Raw genomic sequence first — 24402 nt, 5'->3', positions numbered from 1 at the left:
GAATTTCAGCTCCCTCATGTCAGGCTACAAAGCACCCTTCATCTCTCCCTGAGGTAAAGGGGTTTTAAATGTTTATTTTTTGAAAGAATATTTTTTTTGGGTGGGAAGGGAGAGCTGTGTTCATGACTCCTGGTATTTTTGGAAGAAACTTACATAGAAAGGGGCGGAGCAAAAGTACAGCAGGTAGCGTGCTTGCCTTGCACACAGCCAATCCAAGTTCTGTGTCTTGAATCCCACTGGTCCCCAAACCTGCCAGGAGTGAAACCTGAGCGCAGGGCTAGGAATATTATCTGAGCTATCTGGTTCTGACTCAAAGAAGAAAAACATGCACACACACCCACACAGATACACCCACATGCACACAGAAAACGTGTGATCTCAGAAAAAGAGAATAATAATTAATGAAAAACTATGACAGAAAAAGGGTTTTCTTTATAATTTTTATTAGTGAAACACCATGAGGTACAATTGTAGACTTACAAATTTTGGGGTTTCAGTTATACAGTGACTGAGTACTCATCCCTCCACAGTGCCCATTCTCCACCACAACTAATCCCAATATCCCTCTCACGCCCTCATCCCCCATCCCACCCTTCCTCTGTGGCAGGGCATTCCCTTTTGTTCTCTATCTCCTTTTGGGTGCTATGGTTTGCAAAATAGGCATTGAGTGGCAATCATGTTCAGTCTATAGTCTACTTTCAGCATGCATCTCCCATCCTTGGCGGATCTTCCCAGCACCCTTTGTTTGGTGCTGCCTTCTCTATCTTAACTGCCTTTATACCTAGAGTGTGCGACTGGTCTCCAAGCCATGGAGTAAACCTCCTGGTATTTATCTTGGCTATTCTTGGGTGTTAGTCTCCTATTTTTGTTACTTTATGTTCCCCAAATGAATGCAATCTTTCTATATCTGTCCCTTTCTTTCTGACTCATTTTGCTTAGCATGATACTTTCCATGAAGTACCACTTGTATGTAAATTTCATGACTTCGTCCTTTCTAATGGGCTGGAGTGATGAAGTCTCACAATGGAGACGTTACTGGGCCCACTCGAGCAAATTGATGAATAATAGGAGGACCGTGACACATCCCTTATAACAGTTACATAGTGTAGATGGACCATAGTGTAGATGTTCTTTAACCAGTCATCTGTTCTAGGATACTCAGTTTTTTTTCAGATTCTAGCTCTTGTAAACAATGCTGCAATGAACAAACAAGTGCAGATGTCACTTCGACTGTAATTTTTTTTTTTTTTGGTTTTTGGGTCACACCTGGCGATGCACAGGAGCTACTCCTGGCGGTGCTCAGGGGACCATATGGGATGCTGGGAATTGAACCTGGGTCAGCTGCATGCAAGGCAAATGCCCTACCCACTGTGCTATTGCTCCAGCCCACCGACTATAATTTTTTGCCTCTCCGGGCTATATTCCCAGGAGTGGTATTGCTGGGTCAAATGAGAGCTCAATTTCTAACTTTTTGAGAATTCTTTTAAAAAAGGGCTGAACCAGTCAGCATTCCCACCAGCAGTGGAGGAGAGTCCCTTTCTCGCCACATCTGCGCCAACACCAGTTGCTTTTGTTGTTTTGGATGTGGGCCAGTCTCTGTGGTGTGAAATGATTGAAATGAAATATTGTTGTTTTGTTGCACCTCCCTGATGATTAATGATGTAGAGCATTTTTTCATATGCCTTTTAGCCATTCGGATTTCTTCTTTGAGAAAGTTTCTGTTCATTTGTTTCCCCATTATTTGATGGGGTTGGATGTTTTCTTCTTGTGGAGTTTAAACAGTACTTTGTATATCCTTAATATCAGCCCCCTGTGGGATGTGTATTCGGCAAATATCCTTTCCCATTCTGTAGACTGTCTTGTACTTTGTTCACTGTTTCTTTTGAGGTGCAGAAGCTTCTTAGTTCAAGTTAGTCCCATTTGTCTATCTCTGTTTTCACTTGCTTGGCCAGTACTGTGATACCATTTGAAGTTACCATTAGCTTCAATGTCAGGGAGGGTTTTGTCAACTTTGTCTTCAATGTACCTTATGGATTCCGGTCTGATGTTGAGGTCTTTAATCCATCTTGATCTTACTTTTGTACATGGTGTTAGGCAGAGATCTGAGCCCACTTTTTTGCATGTAGCTGTCCAGTTTTTTCAGCAAAATTTGTTAAAGATGCTTTTCTTGCTCCACTTTAATTTTCTTGCCCCTTATTAAAGATTAGATGATCATATGCTTGGGAGGGAGATGTCAGTATATTCAACTGTCTTCCATTAGTCTGCAGCTCTGCCTTTGTTCCAGTACCATGCTGTTTTAATTATTACTGCTTTGTAGTAGAGTTTGAAGTTAGGGAGGTTGATTCCTCCCATTTTCTTTTTCCCAAGAATTTTTTAGCTATCCGTGGGGGCTTATTGTTCCATATAAATTTTAGGAGTGTTTGCTCCATTTCTTTAAAGAATGTCATGGGTATTGTAATAGAGATTGCATTGAATTTGTACAGTGCTTTGGGAAGTATTGCCATTAATTCACGATTCACTCAAATGAGAGATAGAATCCGGAGTTCTGATCTTCGTCAACGCTCAAGAATCAGGGATGCTGTCTCATTTGCCAAGACATCAAAAATCAGATGGGCTGGACACGTAATGAGGTTTACAGACAACCGCTGGACTAGAGCCATTACTGATTGGATACCACGGGACATCAAAAGATCACGTGAACGCCCACCTATAAGATGGTCAGACTTCTTCGTCAAGACCGTAAATGATCGGTTTGAGGCTCTGCATGTTCCTAGAACGAACAGATACCATTGGGCTACGCTAGCACGCAACCGGGATGAATGGAGACGTTACTGGCACCCGCTCGAATAAATCGATGAATAACGGGGATTAAGTGATTAAGTGATAAGTGATTAATTCTCCTGATCCATGAACAGAGGATATTTTTCAATTTCCTCGTGTCCTCTTTTATTTCCTGAAGTAGTGTTTTATAGTTTTCTTTGTACAGGTCCTTTACTTCCTTAGTTAAGCTGATTCCTAGGTACTTGATTTTCTGGGGCACAATTGTGATCGGGAATGTTTACTTTATGTCACTTTCTTCTTTCTCACTATTTGTGTATAGGAAAGCCATGGACTTTTAGGTATTGATTTTATAGCCTGCAACTTTGCTATAGAAGTCTTTTGTTTCTAGGAATTTCTTGGTAGAGGCTTTAGTGTTCTCTAAGTATAGAATCATACCATCTGCAAATAGTGAGAGCTTGATTTCTTTCTTTCCTACCTGAATGCCCTTAATATCTTTTTCTTCCCTAATTGCTATTGCAAGAACTTCCAGTACTATATTGAACAGTAGTGGAGAAAGTGGGTATCTTTGTCTCATTCCTGATCTTAGGGGAAAGGCTCTCAGTTTTTCCCCATTGAGGATGATGCTTGCTGTAGGCTTGTGGTAGATGGCTTTAACTATTTTGAGGAAAGTCCCCTCTATTCCCATTTTGGCGAGGGTTTTCATCATAAACGGGTGATGGATCCTGTCAAATGCTTTTTCTGCATCTATTGATATGATCATATGATTTTTATCTTTTCATTTGTTTATATGATAGATTATGTTGATTGATTTCCAATGTTACACCATCCTTGCGTCCCCGGGATGAATCACACTTGGTCATGGTGTATGATCTTTTTGATGAGTTGTTGAATTCTATTTGGTAGTATTTTGTTGAGAATCTTCACATCTGTGTTCATCAGGGATATCGGCCTGTAGTTTTCTTTTCTTGTGCTGTCTATGTTTTCTTTTGGTATGAGAGAGATATGGGCTTCAGAGAAACTGTTTGGGAGAGTTTCTGTTTCTTCAGTTTCCTGAAAACCTTGAGAAGAACTGGCAATAAATAGGTCCTCTTTAAATGTTTGGAAAAAGTCGCTAGTGAATCTATCTGGCCCTGGGCTTTTGTTTTTGGGAAGAATTATACAGTTTCAATTTCCTTGATCTTAATAGGTATATTCAGGTACTCTAGGTCTCCTTTATTCAGCTTTGGTAGATGATAGGAATCCAGAAATTTATCCATTTCTTCTAGGTTCTCTTGTTTCGTGGCATACAGACTTTCAAAGTTGTCTCTGATGATCTTTTGAATTTCTTCAGTTTCTGTTGTGATATTCCCATTCTTATTTCTGATTCGATTTATTAGGGTTCTCTCTCTCTTTCTTTGTGAGTGTTGCTAGTGGTTTATCTATCTTGTTTATTTTCTGGAAGAACCAGCTCTTGGTTTCATTGATCTTTTGGATTGTTTCTTTGGTTTCCATGTTGTTGATTTCTGCTCTAAGTTTTATGATCTCTTTCCTTCTGCCTGATTTGGGCTCATTCTGTTGATCCTTTTCTAAGATCTTGAGCTGTGAAATTAAGTTGTTTATGTGCACCCTTTCTTCTGTCCTGATAAATGCTTTAAGAGCTATAAATTTTCCCCTTAATACAGCTTTAGCTGTATCCCATGAGTTCTGGTAGCTCGTGTTTCCAGGTATCCTTTTTTTTTTTTTTTTTTGCTTTTTGGGTTACACCAGGTGATGCACAGGGGTTACTCCTGGCTCTGCACTCAGGAGTTACTCCTGGCGGTGCTCAGGGGACCATATGGGACGCTGGGAGTTGAACCCGGGTCGACTGCGTGCAAGGAAAACGCCCTACCTGATGTGCTATCTCTCCAGCCACTCCAGGAATCTTTTGATTTCGTCCTTGACTTACTTCCTGACTCACTCGTTGTTCAGCATTGAGTTGTTTAATTTCCAGGAGTTTGATTTGGTTCTCCGTGTCGGTGTGTGATTCATTTCTATCCTCTGCTCATCGTGGTCTGAACAGATTGTTGATACTATTTCTGTCTTCCTGATTCTATTGAGGTTCGTTTTGTGACCTAGCACATGGTCTATTTTGGAAAATGCTCCGTGCGTACTGGAGAAGAATGTGTATTCTTTCTTTTTGGGGTGTAAAGCCCTGTAGAGGTCTATAAGCCCTTTCTCTTCTATTTCTTCTTTCAAAGCCAATGTTTCCTTGCTGAGTTTTGTTATTGTTGATCTATCCACAGGTGATAAGGCAATGTTAAAGTCTCCAACTACTATTGGGTTGCTAGCAATGTCCTCCTTAAAACCTATTAGCAGTTGTTTTAAGTATTTAGCTGTTCCCTCATTAGGTGCGTATACATTTAAAAGTGTGGTTTCTTCCTGTTGTACGTATCCCTTGATAAAGAGAAAATAGCCTTTGCTGTCCCTTCTAATCTTTTTCAGCCTGAAATTAATGTTGTCGGATACTTGTATGGTCACCACAGCATTTTGAGGGAGCTGTTTTCTTGCAGGATTGTTTTCCATCCTTTCACTTTGAGTCTGTGTTTGCTTTGACTGTTGAGATGGGCTTCTTGTAGGCAGCAGTATGTTGGGTTTTGTCTCTGAATCCATTTTGCCACTCTGTATCATTTAATTGGTGAATTTAGACTGTTGACATTGAGAGAGATTATTGTTATGGGGCTTTGTGTCATCTTTCTGTAAGGGTCTGTTGTGCTTATAGGTTTTGTCTTGTCTTATAGTAGCCCCTTTATCCCTTCTTTTAGGTTTGGTTTTGAGTCTATAAAGTTCCAGAGCTGCTGTTTATCTAGAAAATAGTGTACCGTTCCTTCAATTTTGAGTGAGAGTTTAGCTGGATAGATTATTCCTGGTGACGCATTCATTTCAGTGAGTTTTTCACTATATCCCACTATTGCATTTTGTGCTTGGAGGGTTTCCTCTGATAGGTCTGCCGTGAATCTATGGGGTGCTCCTTTGTATGTGATTTCCTTCTTTGACCTTGCTGCTTGCAGTATTGTGTCCCTATTGGCAGCATTGATCATTCTGACTATGATATGTCTTGTAGTGTTTTTGTTAAGGTCCTTTTAGCTGGCACCCTTCGGGCTCCTTGAACCTGAATGGCTGCATTGTTGAGCTCTGGGAATTTTTCAGCAATGATTTGTTTAACCGTGGCTTTTTTATTGGGATTGTTTCCCTGAGCTTCTGGTACTCCAATAATTCTAATGTTGTTCCTCTTGGAATCATCTCCTAGGACTCTGATTCACTCTAGAGCTATTTTGAGGTCCCTTGCCATTGTTTGTTGTTGCCTGTTGGCTTGGTTCAGCTGATCTTCCAGCTCACTGATTCTGTCCTCAGCTGTGGTCATTCTACTATTGAGGGCACAGACTGAGTTTTTTAGTTAATCTACGGAGTCTTTAATTCGTGACATTTCTGTGAGTAGCTTTCGAATTTCTACTCTCATTGCTTCCTGTATTTTCTCGAGTGTTTCTTTCATGTCCTCCTTTCATTTACTGGATATCTGTCTGACTGTTTCATTGAGTTCATTGAACATCTTCAATGACTTCATATCTGAATTCTTTGTCAGAGAGATCCCTTCGGTGTGTCGCACCTACAGAAGTTTCTGGACTCTTTTCACCATCCTCCGCATGTTTTGGGAATTTGTGTTGTTTCTTCATGTTGGTGCGTATGTATGGGTACTAGGTTTCTTGGTATGGCTACAATACCTGCAGCTGCTTAAAGGGCCGCCCACCTAAAATTAGGCCATGCCCATTTCTAACAAAGGCACGCCCACTTCAGAAGAAGTCACGCCCTCACAAGAACCTGGTGTGTGGGGGTGTAAAGACTGGGTGGGGACTAGACCAGGACAGCTTGGAGGGCGAAGCAGAAGAGCAGAAAAACAAAGTTTTAAGGACCTGCCATTTGACTATTTAAATGCTCTTCCCTCTTATTTTGCACATGAATTCTATTTGTTTCTTATGCTTCAAATTTACCTTTTTGTTTCAGTATTTTTGTTCATAATCTACAGTGCTCAGTCAGGTCTTAATTCCTGACGGTTCATATTATGGTCCTTAGTAAATGCCCTGGCTATTTGAATTATTTTGCTGTACAACCAACTGTTTGCGTGGTTTTCTAATATATTCTTGCACAACAGGAGCAAGTGTTGGCTGAGGCTCACGCCGATATGCCAGTTTAGGGTTAGAGTAAATCAGGACCCATAAGGGCTCAGGTCCAGTGGGAAAGATCAGGGCTGTGTCTCTGACCCAACTGTACCCAGAAGTGATCTCGGTCCCCGGGACAGAGTGCCCAGGCTCAGGTTCTGTCCACCCTGCAAGAGAGTGGCTGAACGTTTGTCCACTATAAGTCCCTGTGTCTTTCCCAGTGGCAGAGACACATTCCAGGCTCTAGTTCTCAAGGGGCAGCACTTCTGCGAGCCTGCAGGGGGCGCTGGTTTTTGGGAGCTGCTGGGCTCAGAGTCAGCCCCTAGCTGGACCTGTAGGGACTTTCCTGTGGTATCTAGGGAGGAATTCGGGGATCAGAAAAGGCTGCCGTTTCCAACCCTGCAGCCTGGGCCCTAGCTCCTATCCTGAAATTCAGCACAGATGCCAACAAAATTTGCATCCCCAGTGGAGACAGGAGCTTCTGCCACTTTCTCCCTGAAGTGGGATTGTGAGCCTCTATCCATGTGTTTGGCTGATCCGAGCTCAGGGGTGGGAGGAGGTGCTCCTCTCTGGTGCTCACTGTTCTGACTTCTCCAGGTCTTTGCACGGAGTCTCCTGCTGATCCTCAGAACAACAGTGGCGGGAGAAGATGGTGACACGGTTTCTGATAAACCGTCCCCAGGTAGGAGTAAAGGGACAGAATGACATGAGGTAGTGCCAGGAGTGCCCAGACTTCCTAGGCCATCTGTTTGAGGGGTTTTTTTTTTTTTTGCTTTTTGGGTCACACCCAGCGATGCACAGGGGTTACTCCTGGCTCTGCACTCAGGAATCACTCCTGGTGGTGCTCAGGGGACCATATGGGATGCTGGGAATCAAACCCAGGTCGGCTGTGTGCAAGGCAGATGCCCTACCCGCTGTGCTATTGCTCCAGCCCCCAGGGCCATCTGTTTTGAGTTTCTTTTGGACGGATTCCAAGATGAGACTTCTGATCGGACCGTCCCATTCTGCTGTTCGAAGCTGCTTTTGTGTGTGTTTGTTTTGTTTTATTTGGCTTTGGGGCCAACCCAGCAGTGCATGAGGAGTACTCAAAGCTCAGTGCTCAATGATCATCTCTTACAGCTCTAGGTGACCAATGGGATGCTGGAGGTCCAAGGGTTTCATTTTAGGTTTTCTGTTTTATTTGGGATAGTACAGCAAAGGATTCTCACAATCATTCCATGTGCTGCACTCTGGCATTGCCAGACATGTCGATTTCTGGGCATGCGCTTATCCGAAGGAGAAAGAGCCAAGGATCTCTGAGGCCAGTAGAGATGTTCGGCTCAAAAAACTTCTAACTTCTTTGAGAGTGATTTGGGGCGCCCTGAGAAGTGAGTTCCTACAGGCACACATGCCATGCACTGCTCTGAGTAGTTGTATATATGGACTGTCGAGTTCTCAATCCTAGTGATCATGAGCTCTGGGGGCGCAACGGTGAGCGTGCAGTGGTTTCTGCTGCACCCAGGGATGGTCTTTTGGATCTTACAAGTCTGCCTTCAGGTGATCCTCTCTACAGTGCTCACTGGAGCAGTGGTGCTCTAATTGAACCTGGGGTTACCAGGAAAGGCAGATGCATCCAAGAACCTTCTGTATAACGTCCTCCCACTTTAGCAGATCCAGCTGCCTTATGTGATTTCTGGGGCCTGTCAGCCATGCGTGTGCATGGGGGCTAGTTCATTCGGAAGGGAGAGACCCAGCGACAATATAGGACTTTGGGTCCTGGCCTCACAGTAGTGGGAATTAGGCTAAGATAGACTCTAATTGACGCCCTCCCTGTGTGCTGACTCAGGACGCAGTGACCTTCCATGACATGGCTGTGAACTTCACTGCGGAGGAATGGTCATGCCCGGCGTCTTCTCAGCAGAAGCTCTACAGGGACTTGATGCTGGAGACCTACCAGCATCTGCAGGATGTCGGTGAGAGCAGTCTGGGGCCAACCGTGTCTGGACAGATGCACTTGGGCTTCCTGGGGTTGGGCCGCAGCTGTGTGTCGAACAGTAGCTGTGACTGTGACGGGCCGAGATGTTGGACAGCCGTGTGGTAGCTTTTCCCTCCCTGGTTTTATTTTTAGGGTTCACCTGTGGATAATCAGGACTTACTCTGAGCTCTGTCCTAAGGAATCACTCTGGTGGAGTAGCAGGACCCTGTGGGGTGATTCAGATCATCCTATTTTTACTGTGTCCATGGGAAGATCCCTATCTGCCCAGTTATCGCTCGGGTCCCTTTAAATAGTTCCATCCATTGTTATATCAATTTACCTTGTGTACTACACGAACTTTTGTGTGTTTAATTGATTTTTCTGTTGTATTTGTTTGGGGGGCATAGTCCACAGTTCTCCTGGCTCTGTGCTAAAGGATGACTCCTAAGAGTGCTCAGGAACTGGGGTACAGTGGACTGAAACCTCTTGGCATCTTAAAACATTGGTACCTACCCCCAGTACTGTTCAACCACGCTCTCAAGTCAGAGGGCTTTTTCTTTTCCTTTTTTTTCCTTATGGATAGAGATTATTCCTGCCTCTATATTCAGGATCCACACCTGGCCTTGCTCGAAGACCATATGGGCTGCCTGGGATCAGAGCCACATGTGTGTGCAATGCTTCTTTTTATGTGCTGTACTATCTCTCCCACCACCGGGGCTTTGATATCTCGTCTCTCAACTCATAAGATGCTGCCCTATTTCAGTGCTTGGATTTACTTCTAATGGTTCTTGTGAGACTTCAGCAGGACTCATGGTTTACTCCTGGACTCTGCACTCAGGAATCACTCCTGGATGGCATGAGGGCCCCTAGGGGATGCCAGGTATAGCAACTGGATTGATCATGAGAAACTCCTGCTATGCTATCTTTCTGGAAACATTTTTAGCTTAAAAAATAAGGGTCTCTTGCCATCTTTGGGCATTTCCAGATTTGGGGGACTCAAGAAACTCCATGGGGTTCTGGGCCTAGAGAGACAGTACAGGGAGGAAAGTGATTATCTTTCAAGGAACACACGCGAGTTCAATTCCGGATCCTATGTCATCCCCAAGTACCACCAGCGGTGATTTCTGAATACAGAGTTAGGAGACACCCCTGAACATTGCTAGGTGAGGCCCAAACAAGACAAAAACCAACAACATATTGTGCTGATCAACCTCCTGTTTGCCACACACAAGGCCAGGTCTAGAGTATTTGTGGTATGTTCAGGGCCCACCTATTTCACTCTTAAATTGAAACCTGGGTCTTACCTCTTGAATAACTACAAACATGTGGCACTTTGGAAATGGATATTCTGCTCATGCCTTTCAGATATTTGCCCAGTTATATCAGGAAAACACGGGAATTTACCTGTCACCTTTTCCTTGTCTCTTATCCATGTCTCTGTCTCTATCGGGACAGGGCACTCTGGGATGAAGCCTGCAGTGATCTCCTGGCTGGAAGGAGGAGCCCTGAGGTCGGGAAGGAGAGGAGTGTGTGCAGGTGAGTGTCTGAGGACCTTTGTTAGCTCAGGCCCTGTGCAGTGTATGGGTACCCTGTGCATGTATGCAACACACTACTGAGTCCAGTGGACTCCTTGGATCTATGGGTCTGTGACACACATTCATGCTGCTGTTCACTCCCCTGGACTGTGTCACAGAATGATCCTGTAATTTGCTTTCATGTCTTTGTTGTTATTCTTGCTCTCTGTCAGTCCATGAGATTCACCGTTCCTGATCCACCCCCTCCCCTATCTATGACTTACCTGATTGGATTCACAACCACGGTGTCACTATACCTGTAAAAATTTTTAGACCCTTTTGTTTAAATCCAAATAAGTGAGCACATACCAGAGCTAGTTTGGATCTGAACGATAGTACATGGAGGAGTGCCTTGCAGTGCCTGAAGGTGACCTGTTCAATAACCAGCATCACATATGGTCCCCCGAACATCACCAGGTCTGCTGAAAAACAAAAACAAAACCTAGTGTAGTATTGCCAAGATCCTCACAATTTTCCTCTGACTGAATCTTTTCCTTAGTGTGGGACTCTTTGGACTTTGAGAACAACAGAGATGTACTCTAACTTCGTAGCATCATTTTGCCACATATATTTTTTGACAAGTTCTTGAATTGCATGTTGTGTTCAATTCCAGAACTGAAACCGTGGCTTCAGGACTTGGCATTACAGCACTTTGATTTGGGAATGAGGTCAGCAAGTACGAGTGCGTTGGTAAGATTCACTAATTCAGAATAAATATTATTATGCCAGCGGGCTAGCTCAGTGGAGCAAGTATGTGATTGTTAAGGTGGAGGTCTGGGCATGGCAGGGAGGAATTTCAAACCTGATGCTTGGAGTAGAGGACCCTTAGCTTCACTAGATACTGAAATCAACTATGTATAAAAATACTCTGAGTTTTTATTTGCTTGACATTGGTAGTTGTTTACAATGCTAATTTGTGGGTCCTAGAGATAGTGCAGTGAAATATATACTTGCTTTGCACAGCGATGGACATTCCATGCCCAGCAGTCGTTATGGTCTCCATCGACCCACAGAACTGATCCTAGACACTGCATGGTGTGCCCCTCCACCCACACAACCCCCAATACATAGAAATTACAAAACAGAAAAAACAAAAAAAATTCTTTGATCCTGAAAGCCATCACTTGTGGTGAGAGCTTTGCAATGGCCGCTTTGTCTGTCTCAGCTGTGTGACGATGCAGCGTTGCCGTCAGTCCTGCATCACAGGTTCCACACTGAGCATTAATCAAACCCACATGTGATGTATTTCATTTTGTCTTTAAAATGGTGAGTCAATTTTCTATAGGATGAATTATTTCCAGTTTTCTCCTTTATTAAGTTAGTGGGGGGGGGGGGATTCACAGAATGTACTGACTCTGTGTCCATCAATTTTGCGCCTCCAACTTACAATAACATGAAGTTATTCTATGATAAGAATCCATATCTCGGTAATTGCATTTGTATAGTGGATTTGTGAGAAAACACATCTGAAGGGCTCAAGTTTTTTGACAGGAGACTCGGTGAATAAGTGTTAATTGGAATCCTCTGCTGTTCTACAGGGAAGCAGCCAGCCTGAGAGGAATATCTCTGATCCTGCGCTCTGTGACAATGTTTTGAGTGAGCAATCCTGCCCTTCGTGCCTTGGGGACACCGAGACAGGTGGGATGTCTTCTGAGGGTGATCAGAATGGCAAGAGAGACCTCACTCTGAAGAAGCCCTCACCTGGGAAAAGTTCTTTGGAGTGTGTTGTTTTCAGTTCATGGGCAGAAAATCCCCCAGTGGGGCAGCTTCTAGGGAGAACAGCACTATTTATAGTGAGACCCTCACAGCGACGTACCCTCAACCAAAATCACCATGAGCAGAACACATCGAAGTGTAAGGAATGTGGGGGATCCTCCCCATGTTCTCAACACCATGGTGTTCCTTTAGAAAACCACAGTGGACAGAATCCCTGGAAAGGTGGGCACCAGGGACAAAGTGTGAGTCAAGGTTTACTCCATCATGACCATATGAATATAAATGCAGGAGCAAAACCTTATGCATGTGAAGAATGTGGGAAGGCCTTAAACCATCACATCTTATTGTGCATAGAATTCATACAGGAGAGAAACCACATAAATGTCAGACTTGTGGGAAGGCCTTTATTCAGACCTCACATCTTAATAGACATATGAAAACTCATAGTGGAGAGAAGCCCTTATATATGTCAGGAGTGTGGCAAGGCCTTTATTCGATCCTCAAGCCTCAGTATACATGGCAGTATTCACACTAGAGAGAAACTATATAGATGTAAGGAATGTGGAAAGGCCTTTGCTGATTACTCAAGTCTAAGTGTACATAGGAGAAATCACACTGGAGAGAAAGCATATATATGTAAGGAATGTGGAAAGGCCTTTGCTGGAGCCTCAGGACTTATAGTGTACATAGGAAAATTCACACTGGAGAGAAACCATATATATGTAAGGAATGTGGGAAGGCCTTTGCTATGGCCTCAAGTCTTAGTGACCATAGGAGAATTCTCACTGGAGAGAAAACATATATCTGCAAAGAATGTGGGAAGGCCTTCTGTCAATCTAGGTACCTTTGGAAGCACAGGAGAATTCACAGTGGAGAGAAACCTCATCAGTGTCAGACATGTGGGAAAGCCTTTACTCTGTGCTCTTATCTTACTGTACACATGAGAATTCATACCGGAGAGAAGCGATATATATGTGTGGAGTGTGGGAAGGCCTTTACTAGATCCTCAAAACTTAGTGTACATAGGAGAATTCACACTGTATAGAACCCATATATATGTATGGAATGTGGAAAGGCCTTTTCTGGATGCTCAAAACATATTGTACATAGGAAAATTCACACGGGCGAGAAAGTGTATATGTAAGGAATGTGCGAATGCCTTTTCTATGGCCTCAATACCTAATGTGCATAGGAGAATTCACACTGGAGATCAACCTTATATATGTAAGGAATGTGGAAAGGCCTTTGCTGGAGCCTCAAGACTTAGTGTACATAGGAGCATTCACACCAGAGAAAAACCTTATATACGTGAGGAATGTGTGAAGCCCTGCCATTCTGAATACCTTGCTAAGCACAGGAAAATTGACAGTGGAGGGAAATCTTATCAGTGTCAGACATGTGGGAAGGCCGTCACTTGGTGCTATTCTCTTACTCAATATATCAGAATTCATACTGGAGAGAAACCGAATATATGTTGGGAATGTGGGAACGGCTTCATGTTACCCTCAAACCTTAGTCAACATAGAAAAATTCATACTGGATGATTTGATCCCTTAATAATAGTCTCTAAAGGTCAGAACAGAACAGCGCAGCAAAGCAAGTTTCCTTTGGACAAGATGGTCAAGGGTGCTACAAAAGTGCAGTTAGGAGGGAAATAAGCCTGCCTGCTTTCTCCTCATGTCAGTGAAAGGTACCTGCTGATTTTCACCCGGGCTGCAGCTATGTCAGTGTGCTAGTGCTGAACTTGCTTGTTTTATTTAACTCGTAAATAACGGGTCTTGGTGATGAAAATTAGGAGAAAGTTGACTGAATAAACAGGTACAAAAACACCCCTGCTCAGCGCTGTCATGGCTCACCACTGTGTTATTGTTTGCTCTGCTTCTGGCTTGGCCAAGTGGTGCTGGTTAGCAGTAATTATGGCAGAAATCACCCAAGACGCTTATTTGAATCCTTTGAAAGTAGAAAAAAGGCAAACCTTCATTCTTCAGTCCTTTCTGTGTTAGGATTTGGGATGCTTGAGCACTCTGCGCCTCTTGTTTGGGAAATTCAGCGTGGGTCATGCCAGCTTGTAGGGCACTTTCACCCTTGCTTTTTTTTACTTGTTCTGGATAACCAGGCTTTAGGGGATGTGGTGCTTTTGAGGGGTGCTTGGGGGCTGTTCTGTGGCGCAGGTATCATGAGTGAGGGTGTGTTATCCTGAAAGCCCTTACAGCCACGATCACAACCAGGTCCAAGATGGCACTGGAGGGTGGGCACATGAACTTTGGGCCTTGGTTTGAAGGACCTGCAGAAAGTGGAGGTCTTGGCCATCTCATGCCTCCCTACTCAGGACAGCGAGGGGTACTGTTTGGAGTCTTTGGACTGGACATAACACTAATCAAAATTCCAGATATGTCGCCGTCATTTTTACTGGCTCCCGTGCTGGGATGGGACCTTCGGGGCGTGTCTTTACAAGTGAGGTATTTGCCTCTGAAATTTCCTCTTTGGATTATATTTTTTTTGCTTTTTGGGTCACACCCAGCGATGCACAGGGGTTAATCCTGGCTTATACACTCAGGAATTACTCCTGGAAGTGCTCAAGGGACATATTGTTGCTTGAAATCAAATCCGAGTTGGTCGCCTGGAAGGAAAATGTCCTGTCCGCTCTGCTGTCACTCCAGCCCCTCTTTGGATTAATTTTAGTAGCTCTTTATATTCAGTGGAGTTGGAAGGGAAGAAAACACATTCCTCGATGTTCAAGGCTTACTTCTGGCTCTGCAGCTCACGAATTATTCTGGGGTGCTGCCAGACTTCTATGGGATGGGAAGGTTTGACCTGGATCAGCAAGGCAAACATCCTACTGGATTTACGTGAGTCTAACCCCAATATTGGTGTTTTTTTTTTCATATCAAGAATTTCTACTTCCTGGCGGCGTAGTGCCACCAGCAGGTCAATCTGTGGCTGTGAGGCGAGTATATTAGCAGACTGATGGCACCCTCAGACTTCCAGATACCCCAAAATTGCTGCTGTGCCTTTGGCCAGACTCCAAAAACTTGGGGCAAAGTATACCAGGAAAGTAAACAGCCAAAAGTTAGGTATGTGTGAGACACACAAAGAAACCATTTCTTGCTCAGCTAAATATATGGAGGTAAGGCTTCTCTGGTTCCTGATCAAACTGCTTAAAGGATATTTTCCCATAGACTCAGAGATAAATCTTGGAACTCAGCAGCCTTTGCAGAGATGCACCCAGTCCCCGCAATGGGCTACCAGTGCCAGACAATGGCAAGGGGGAAAGGGTGTGTCCCTCTGCCTGCTCCCCCTTTTGCTTGATGGCTGCCATCTGCCATTGGACATCAGCCATTAGACAGTCAGGTTCGGGCATGCTGTGAAAAAACACTCAGGGCCTCGTGAGATGGAGGTGACATGGCTCTTTCCTCCCTGCCCCAATGAGACCCTGTGTCACTGCCCACCAATGGACTCTCTTGCTTGGGATCAAGCTGCTTAACGGCCATGATCCCAGAGACTCAGAAACAAATCTCAGAACCCAACAACTTTTAGCAGAAATGTGTCTGTTCCCCACAGTAGGTTTCCGGCGCCAGGCCACCCCAGGTGGGAATAGGTTTTGTGCCTTGGCCTGTTACCCCTGGCGGCTCTATGAACGACATCTCCAATGAACTCTGGATGGTTAGGTTTGGGCCCGCAGTGATGAGATATGTGGTGCCTAAGGGGATGGTGGTGGAGCCGGCCCTTTTCTCCCCGCCCCAAAGACACAACAAGTTGCCTGGCACCCATGAATGTCTTCTGTGGCTCATGATCAAACTGCTTAATGGCCATGATCCCAGAGATTCAGAGACAAATCTAGAAACCCAGCGGCTTTTAGCATAAATGCATTGGGACTATGCAGTAGGTTACTGTCACTGGGTAACACAGGGGGAAAAGATTCTGTGCCTCCGCCTGCTCCCCCTGGCGGATCCATGGCCACCATCCTCCAGAGGCCATTGGAAAGTCAGGTTTGGGCCCACAGTGACAAGATACAATGGGCCTCACAGTATGGGTGTGAAGGTGGCCCTTTCCTGCAGCCCCGAGACCCTAAGTTGCACCCACGAACCACCTCTCTTGCTTCTGATAAAGCTTCTTAATGGCCATGATCCCATAGACTCAGGAACAAGTATCGGAACCAGCAGATTTGGGCAGAAATCCCTCCATATTGTTAAAATTTCAAAATTAAAAAATCATATGTTATTTATAATCTGCAATAGAAAATAAATTGTCTACTGTTGCCTTTTAAGCAGATCTGAGTGTTGGGTAAAATGCCAAATAATAATAGTGGGTCTGGTGTCAAAATATTAATGTGATCAAAGAGAGAGAGTAATGTGGAAATCATCTGCCCCACAGGTAGGGGGAGGATGTGGAATGGGGGGTATACTGGGTTTTTGGTGGTAAAAAAATGGGCTCAGTGAAGGGTTGGGTGTTTCATTGTATGACCGAGATTTAATCCCGAAAGTTTTGTAACTGCTCTCACGGTGATTCAATAAATAAAATTATGAAAATAGGGGAAAAAAGTAAGGTGGAGTTCATGCCCATTTCAATCTGCCTAATTAATGGCTGAATAAACAGCAATACTCCTGGGGGAATAAAAGAATTTCTACTTCCACATGCCCAGTTGCAAACAGTCCCTTTCTCTTCATCACTCCCTGACCAGGATATCAGTGATACTGGTTCTTGGGGTGGCTACATCGGTAAACTTGTTGTTTTATGTTTTTCTGAAAGGGAGGTATTTGAATATGGGGAAGCATCCTCAACCCAGATCCTCCATATTCCAGTAGGCAGGGGTCACACCCACCAACTGGCCTCCTGGTGCCATGTAATGTGTAATCCCATCAACAGCCAAGACCCAGAGATTATAAAACCCAGATCCCAGAAGAGAACAGCACAGAGTCTCCTGCCCCCGTGCCTGGATGTGCTTGCCAGGGCCCCTTGGAGAGGAGTGGGTTTAGTTTTCCTCCCCACCCCGACCAGGGGTCTGGCGGCCGAAGACCACCAGAACCAGGCACCACCATGGTGAGACCACTCTCCGCACACCTGAAGGTACCGGCAGAGGAAAAAGGCATGCGGGTTCCGGGGCTGAGATCTCCAAGCCTGCTCAGATCGGGGCTGAGCATCCTCCACCCAGATCCTCCATATTCCAGTACGCAGGGTTCACACCCACCAACTGCCCCCCTGGGGCTGTGTAATCCCATCAATGGCCAAGACCCAGAGACTATTAAACCCAGATCCCAGAAGCAAATGTGGCTGAGCGACATTATTATTTCATGCTTACTTTGGACAAACTGGCAGGCTACCAAATATAACCTGCCCACATGGCAGAGTCTGGAAAGCTCCCCGTGGCGTACCCAATATGCCAAATACCAGTAACAATGATGGGTCTCATTCTCCTAACCCTGAAATAGCCTTGAATCTCAGGGCTAGGATGAAGAAGACGTCACTGGGGCCTGCTCGAGTTAATCGACGAAAAAAAGGATGGTCGTGATCATGATCGGGGAAGGGGAACTTTGCTCAGGGGTCACTCCTGGTGTGCCGAGAAGAAATTCATTTTAGAATTGGCCAGAGCCATAGTAAAGCGAGTACAGTGCTTGCTTTGCATGTGGCCAACCCAAGGGTACTCCAGTCCACAGCATCTTTGAGTTGCTCACTGGAAATTGAGTGTCTCCTTCTCATCCCTAGAACAGGTGATGTGGGGGTGCGGCATGAGGGAGGAATGTCTAGTGGTTTGGTCCAACCCAGTGTTGCTTTCTTTTGGTCCTACTGGGTCTGTGCTTAGGTATTACTCTGTCTGGTGCCCACAGGAGCAGTGTTCATTGGCTTTGTCCCTGGGGTGACTGTGTGCAAGTCCATCAACTTTCAGTATAGTGCCATTGTAAGAGATCTGGCTTCCATACTGTGATTACTGGGGCCCGTCACCCTAAAGTGTTGGTGGAGGCCGGTTTCCCCCTTCTGAAGTGGGGAGACGGGAGAGGCCCTGAGCTCCTCTACGGTGTTGCAGTGTATCATCCTTTGGCCCTATTGTGTGGAGTGGGATGGCCTCCTCCCCTTGTGTGTGCTGGTTCAAGATGCAGTTACCTATGTCAACATGGCAGAAAGTTTTACCCTACAGGAATGAACATGCCTGGTTGTGTCTCAGAGGAATCTCTACAGGGACGTGTTGCTGGAGTCAAAAGAGAAACAAAGAAATGGGGGACCACTGACTGATGATCAGAATGACCCATTTAATGCAAAGCTGTTAGTATACTTACAGAGCATTGAAGGGGTTTGAGGTATAGGACTACACGTAGGGGTGACCGCACACGCCCTGCTCATAAACTGCATAAATAGTTCCTTCCATTGATAAATTAATTGTGTTATACTTCAATTCAGTATGTTATTTTGGGATTTGTTTCGGGGCCACAGTGCCCATTCCTCCTGGCTCTGTGATGAAGGATCATTCCTGGCAGTGCTCCTGGACCCACAGAGGTGATGTGGATTAACCCAGTCAAACAGCTTATGAGGCTGGTGTCTTATCCACTCTAATACTGCACCAGGCCTGCAACTTCATTCATTATTTTTTGGTTTTGATTTTGTTCGGGGGCTACACACAGCAATGCTCTGGATTTCTCCTGGGAATACATTCAGTACTTTCTCCTGGCAGTGCTCTGGTGCCATCTGGAGGTCAGAGATCAAAACTGTGTCAGGCATGTGTCCGCCCCCTGGACCTTCCCTCCAGCCACAGGTTCATTTTTTCTAGGGTCCCACCCCATCAGACACAGGATTGTTTATTGGGATTACTTCCAGTGGTTCTTGGGACACTTCAGCGTGACTCATTTACAGCTTAAATTGAAATATGGTTATTCTGCTGCCTACCTGCCAGTTACTGAAACAACCTGCTTCATTTTCCCCAGGGACTTGTGTATGAGAGCATTGGTTCACCCTATTACAGCATCAGGGCACTTCTTACTCCCAGCCCCGCACTGTGTGACCAACCACTCCAGGAGCTTCCTCTCTACTCTTACATATAAGCCCATCCGCCTTGCAGCACAGATTCACCTGGGTTTTCCGAAACAACCTCTCCACACCCGGAGCCTGGCCCTGTATATGCTGCCTGCGGAGCCTGAAGTGACATCACAGCGCAGGAGCTACTGGGTACACATTTTGTTTCTGACACAGATGCTTCTGTCACGCTGACCTTGGGAACCCAGGGGGAAGGAGGAAGTGGAGTTCTGGCATGCCACGGGGACTCTGAAGGCCAATTTTGTGGCAGGAAGGGAGCGGCCTCCTATGAGCACCCCACGCCAACCATCTCTCCACTGTGAGCGGTGGAACCACGTCAGCTTGGGGGATTCTTTTGTGCTTCTTTTTCGCTTATTCCCCTATATCCAGGTAGTTCCTGAGGCGGAATTGCATCCAGCTCTGTGATGGTGTAGCAGCGGGTGTGTGCAGGCTGGGTGCAGGGGGTTGAGCATTGAGGTGCGGGATCTGTGTAGGATGGGAGCTTGACCGTCCTGACCCTCCCAGCACAGACTGCATTGGGCCCTGTTCTTGAACCTTTGGGCCAGACATAGGAGTCAACCTAGAACCTCCAGACTCACATGAGGGGCATCGCTTCAGCCTCTTGCTGGCAAAGGAATCGGTTTTCATCCTTGTTTGTCATGGACTGCTGTGATGGGGTGAGGCCACCGGGGGCGTGGTCCTTGCAAGTGGCTGGGTTTGCCAATTAAAATTCTTTTGTGGCTATTTTTATTTGGTGTTTTTTTTTTCCTGGGGTGGGTGGTCCACCCGTAGGTGCTCAGGTTTTATTTCTGTCACTGTGCTCAGGAATTATTCCTGACGGTGCTCTGGGGGCCGTACGGGATGCAGAAGATTGATCGGAGTCAGCAAGGTAAGCATCCAACCTGTTTTATTGTCTGTCTTATCCCTACATAGTTTTATTTCCAGATCAGGATTTTCTAGTCTCTTAAGTCAAACAGCAAACCACCCCTCACCCTCATCTCTCCCTGGCCAAGTGACCCCTGGTAACTGGTTGTTGGGTGAGTACAGTGGATAGACATATCTTTGTATTTTGTTTTTTCGTGTTTTTTTTTCTTTTTTGAAGGAAAGGGGGATTTTTGGAAACAAGAAGCTTTGCTCAGGGATCACTCCTCGTGTGCTGAGAAGCAATTTGTTGATAAATGGCCAGAGCCAAAGTACAGTGATAAGGGCACTTGCCTTTCACAAAGCCAACTAAGGTTTGAGCCCCTGCATCCGAGTAAAAGGCACATAATGAGGCTTTAAACACCCACTGTTTGGGGCTGGAGAGAGCACAGCGGGTAGGGCATTTGCCTTGCACACGACCAACCCTGGTTCAATTCCCAGCATCCCATATGGTACCCTATGCACCGCCAGGAGTAATTCCTGAGTGCAGAGCCAGGAGTAACGCCTGAGCATCGCCAGGTGTGACCCAAAAAGCAAATAAATAAATAAATAAATAAATAAACACCCACTGTTTGACTCTTTAACTATAGCAGGCTAGAATTTGTCATTGCACATAACATTGTTTTCAGTTTTCTTTTCTCTCCTGCTTGGTTAGAGTTACCTTTTTGTGGTTGCTGTACTTCTGGGCCACATCCTGCAGTTTGTCGGTCTAACTCCTGACTGAACTCAGGGCGCACTGCTGCCAGGGTCAGGGCACCATAAGGTATGCTTGCGTATTTCCTTGGGACAGCCAACTGCAAGCTGATAATGTATACTGTTATATTGCTGTGGCACATGAGATAGAAAATGTTTAGTTAGAAAGTAGACTTACACCAGAAGTTCTGACTGTCAGACACAGTTCCTATCATGATCTTTAGTAAACACTCTGGATAATAGGATCATTATGCTCTACAACACACATTTGCATGGTTTTCAAATCTATTCCTGCAAGACAGGAGCGAGTGCTGGAAGAGGCTCATGCGGATATGCTGATTCAGGAGTAGAGTAGATCAGGACCCAGAGGAGCCCGTTCCAGCAGGACAGAACTGGGACTGTGCCTTGGGCTCACATGGGCCCAGAAGTGATCCTGGTCCCCTGCAGAGAGCTCCCACATGCATGTTCCTGACGAGCTGCCAGAGGGCACCTGATATTTTGTCCATGCTGAGGCCCTTTAGCTGCGCCCATGGCAGTGCCACTTTCAGGCTGAGGGTCACTGGGGGCAGCATTGATACCAGCCTGCAGGGGCCGCTGATGTGCTTGGGCACCTGGGCTCAGATTCAGCCCCTTGCTGGACCTGTGGGACCTTCCTGTAGTTTTTAGGATGGAGTCCAGAGACTCAGGCAGGACTGCAGTTTCCTCTCCTGTGTCTGTGACCCAGAGCTTCTGTTTGGAGAAGTAGCCCGGATTCCAACCCACTTTGACATCCTCATGAGAGGAAGAAACTTCAGTGTCTTTCTGGAGTGGGTCAAGGTTCTGGTGCTAATATTTTCACCATTGAAAGTGTTTCTGCCTCCAATGCTGGGGCTTCTGGTACGGATTTAGGGGTGGGGTGTGCTCCTCTTTGGTGCTCATGGCTCTGACTTCTCCAGGTCTTTCCACATAGCCTGCTGCCGATCTTTAGGAATAACAGATGCTGGAGATGATGGTGACACACCATCTGACACACTGTCGCCAGTTAAGAGGTACGTGACAAGATAACATGATGCAGTGCCAGAAACTCGCTGTCTTCCAGGCCCATCTGTCTCCAGTTGGTTTAAGAAGGAGCCCTGGACTGAGGTTCCTGGAAAGGGTTTCCAACTATGCTATATGAGGTAAATTTTGTCCCTGTTTGTTTTGTTGTATATGGATTGAGGCCTCACCCAGAGGTGCTCCAGAAGTACTCCCAACTCAGTGCTCAAGGATCACTTCTTTGAGAACTGGGGATCTTATGGGGTACTCGGGGTCCAAGGCTAACTTTGGGGTTTTGGGTTATTTTATTTTGGGATGTGATGTGGGACCAGACCTAGTGATGCTCACAATTACCCCTGGCTCTGCACTGCAGCATAGCACCTCAGAGTGCATGAAGGACCGTGTGGGACTGCAGAATTGCCAGCCCTACCATGCTGCTTGCTGCTTTGTTTTCTTTTATATTTATGTTTGTGCCACAGTGGAGGTGCTCAGGGCTTCCTCTTGGCTCTGTGCTCTAGGTTCACACCTGAGGGGCATTAGGGGCCCCTGGTATGTTTGTCCCATATGTATCCTGGCAGCTACAGTGACTCGTGCCCCAAGACATGTGTTTCCCCTGCCTTGTTCTTCCCGCTCTGGAGAGCCTCGCCTGCTGAGTCACACGGTGTCACGTTCACATGCTGCCTGAGCTTGCGCCGGTACCTGGGAGACAAGCAAAATATGTCTGTATCTGGTAGAGGTGTTCAAGATCAAGACATTTTTGCCTCTTGAACAGGGATTAGAGGCAGCCCTGAACCGTGACTTCAGGGTCCTACAGGCACATATGTCCACACAGAGCTTTGAGTTTGCCACTGTACATTGAGTGTCCCCTTCTCATCCCTAGAACAGGGTGTGTGGGAGTGTGAAATGGAGGGGCGTCTAGTGTTTGGTCCAACCCAATATAGCTTCTATTTTTGGTGCTGCTCATTATGTATTTGGGTGTTTCATTCTGCAGTCCTCACCAGAGCAGTATTCATTGGCTTTCTCCCTGCGGTGGCCCTGTGTAAGTCTAATACCTGCAGGAACCTTGTAGTATACTGTCATTGTAGCATATCTGGCTTCTCTCAAGTGATTACTGGGACCTGTCACCCATCACCCTGAAATGCAGAGGAGGCTGGTTCCTCCTGATGGGAGTGAAGAGAGGGGGAGGCCCTATACTCCTCTAGGGCACTGGATGTCTCATCCTCAGGCTCTATAGTATAAGGTGTGATGTGTGATGGTCTCACTCACACCCCCTGTGTGTACCAGCTTAGGACATGGTGATCTTCCCCGATGTGGCAATGAGATTCACTATGGAAGAGTGGACATGCCTGGATGCCTCTCAGAGGAAGCTCTACAGGGATGTGATGCTGGAGACCCCACCAGCACCTGTGAGCTGTCAGTGAGAGCTGCTGGGCCTGCTTCCCATGCCCAGAGAAACCCGTGTGGGCTTCTAGGGTGTGGGCCAGGCTGTTATTCTGATTGGCTGGAAGGTGTGACAGCCATGCAGATGGCTGTTTCTCTACTTCCTTTCATTTTTTCCTTCCTTCTTTCTTTCTGTCATATTTTCTTTCTTTCTTTCTGGGGCACACTATTGGTTCTGAGGGGTTCTTACTGATTCTATATTCAGGAATCATTGTTGCTGAGCATGGAGAATCATAATGTATGCCCAGTATCAAACCCGGGTCAGATAAATGCATTCAAGCACCCTATAAGCTGTTTCTTCTTTTACTAAATGAAATTACTTTCAGCCAGAACAATAGTATAATGAGTCTCGCATTTTTTTTCTGTGTGGCTAGTCCAGGTTTAATCCACGGCATCCAATACGATCCCAAGACACAGCCAAGAGTTATTTCTTCTGCCCAGAGCCAGGATTAAACCTTGTGCATTGCTGGGTGCAACCCCCAAAATATACAAAGTAAATTTACTTCTATTACTACATTTAACTTGCATGTTTTCTTTTGCTTTGGGTATTATTCTGGGACCACACTCAGCATTTTCTCGGGTTCTGTGCCAACAGATCACTCCTGGCAGTGATCAGGGGACAATGCGGGTACTGTGTATTGCAACCCGGTCAGGAGTTTGCAGAGTGCATGCCTAGACAGGCCTTCAAATCCATTTATTTTTTGTTTTTGTTTGGGGCCACACCTGGCAATGCTCAGAGGTTCCTCCTTATGGTACACTCACGAGCTCCTTCTGGTGATGCTCAGGGAATCATATGGGATGCAGTTTCGGAGCACTAAGTGTGTGTAGGACACAGGCAAGCCCCGAACTTCTGGAGTATCTCCTCAGCACTTGCTTTATTTGCTCTGAGTACAACTTAAATTTTTGCTTTGTTTGTTTTGTTTGGGGGCCCACCTGGTGATGCACATGGGTGACTCCTGCTTCTTCACTCAGAGATCACTTCTGGAAGAGCTCTGAAGACTGTACAGGATGTGGGGACTCGAATCTAGATCAGCCACAGCAAGGCAGCACTGTCCCCACTGTACTGTCTCTCCAGCCCCTATTTTATTATCTGAAATGTCATTTTATTTATTTGAGAGAGAAAGTGTGGGCCACA

The sequence above is a fragment of the Sorex fumeus genome, unplaced genomic scaffold (genome assembly GCF_029834395.1).
Source record: "Sorex fumeus unplaced genomic scaffold, SorFum_2.1 ptg000019l, whole genome shotgun sequence".
Lineage (NCBI taxonomy): Eukaryota > Metazoa > Chordata > Mammalia > Eulipotyphla > Soricidae > Sorex > Sorex fumeus.
This window is presented reverse-complemented; position numbering follows the sequence as displayed.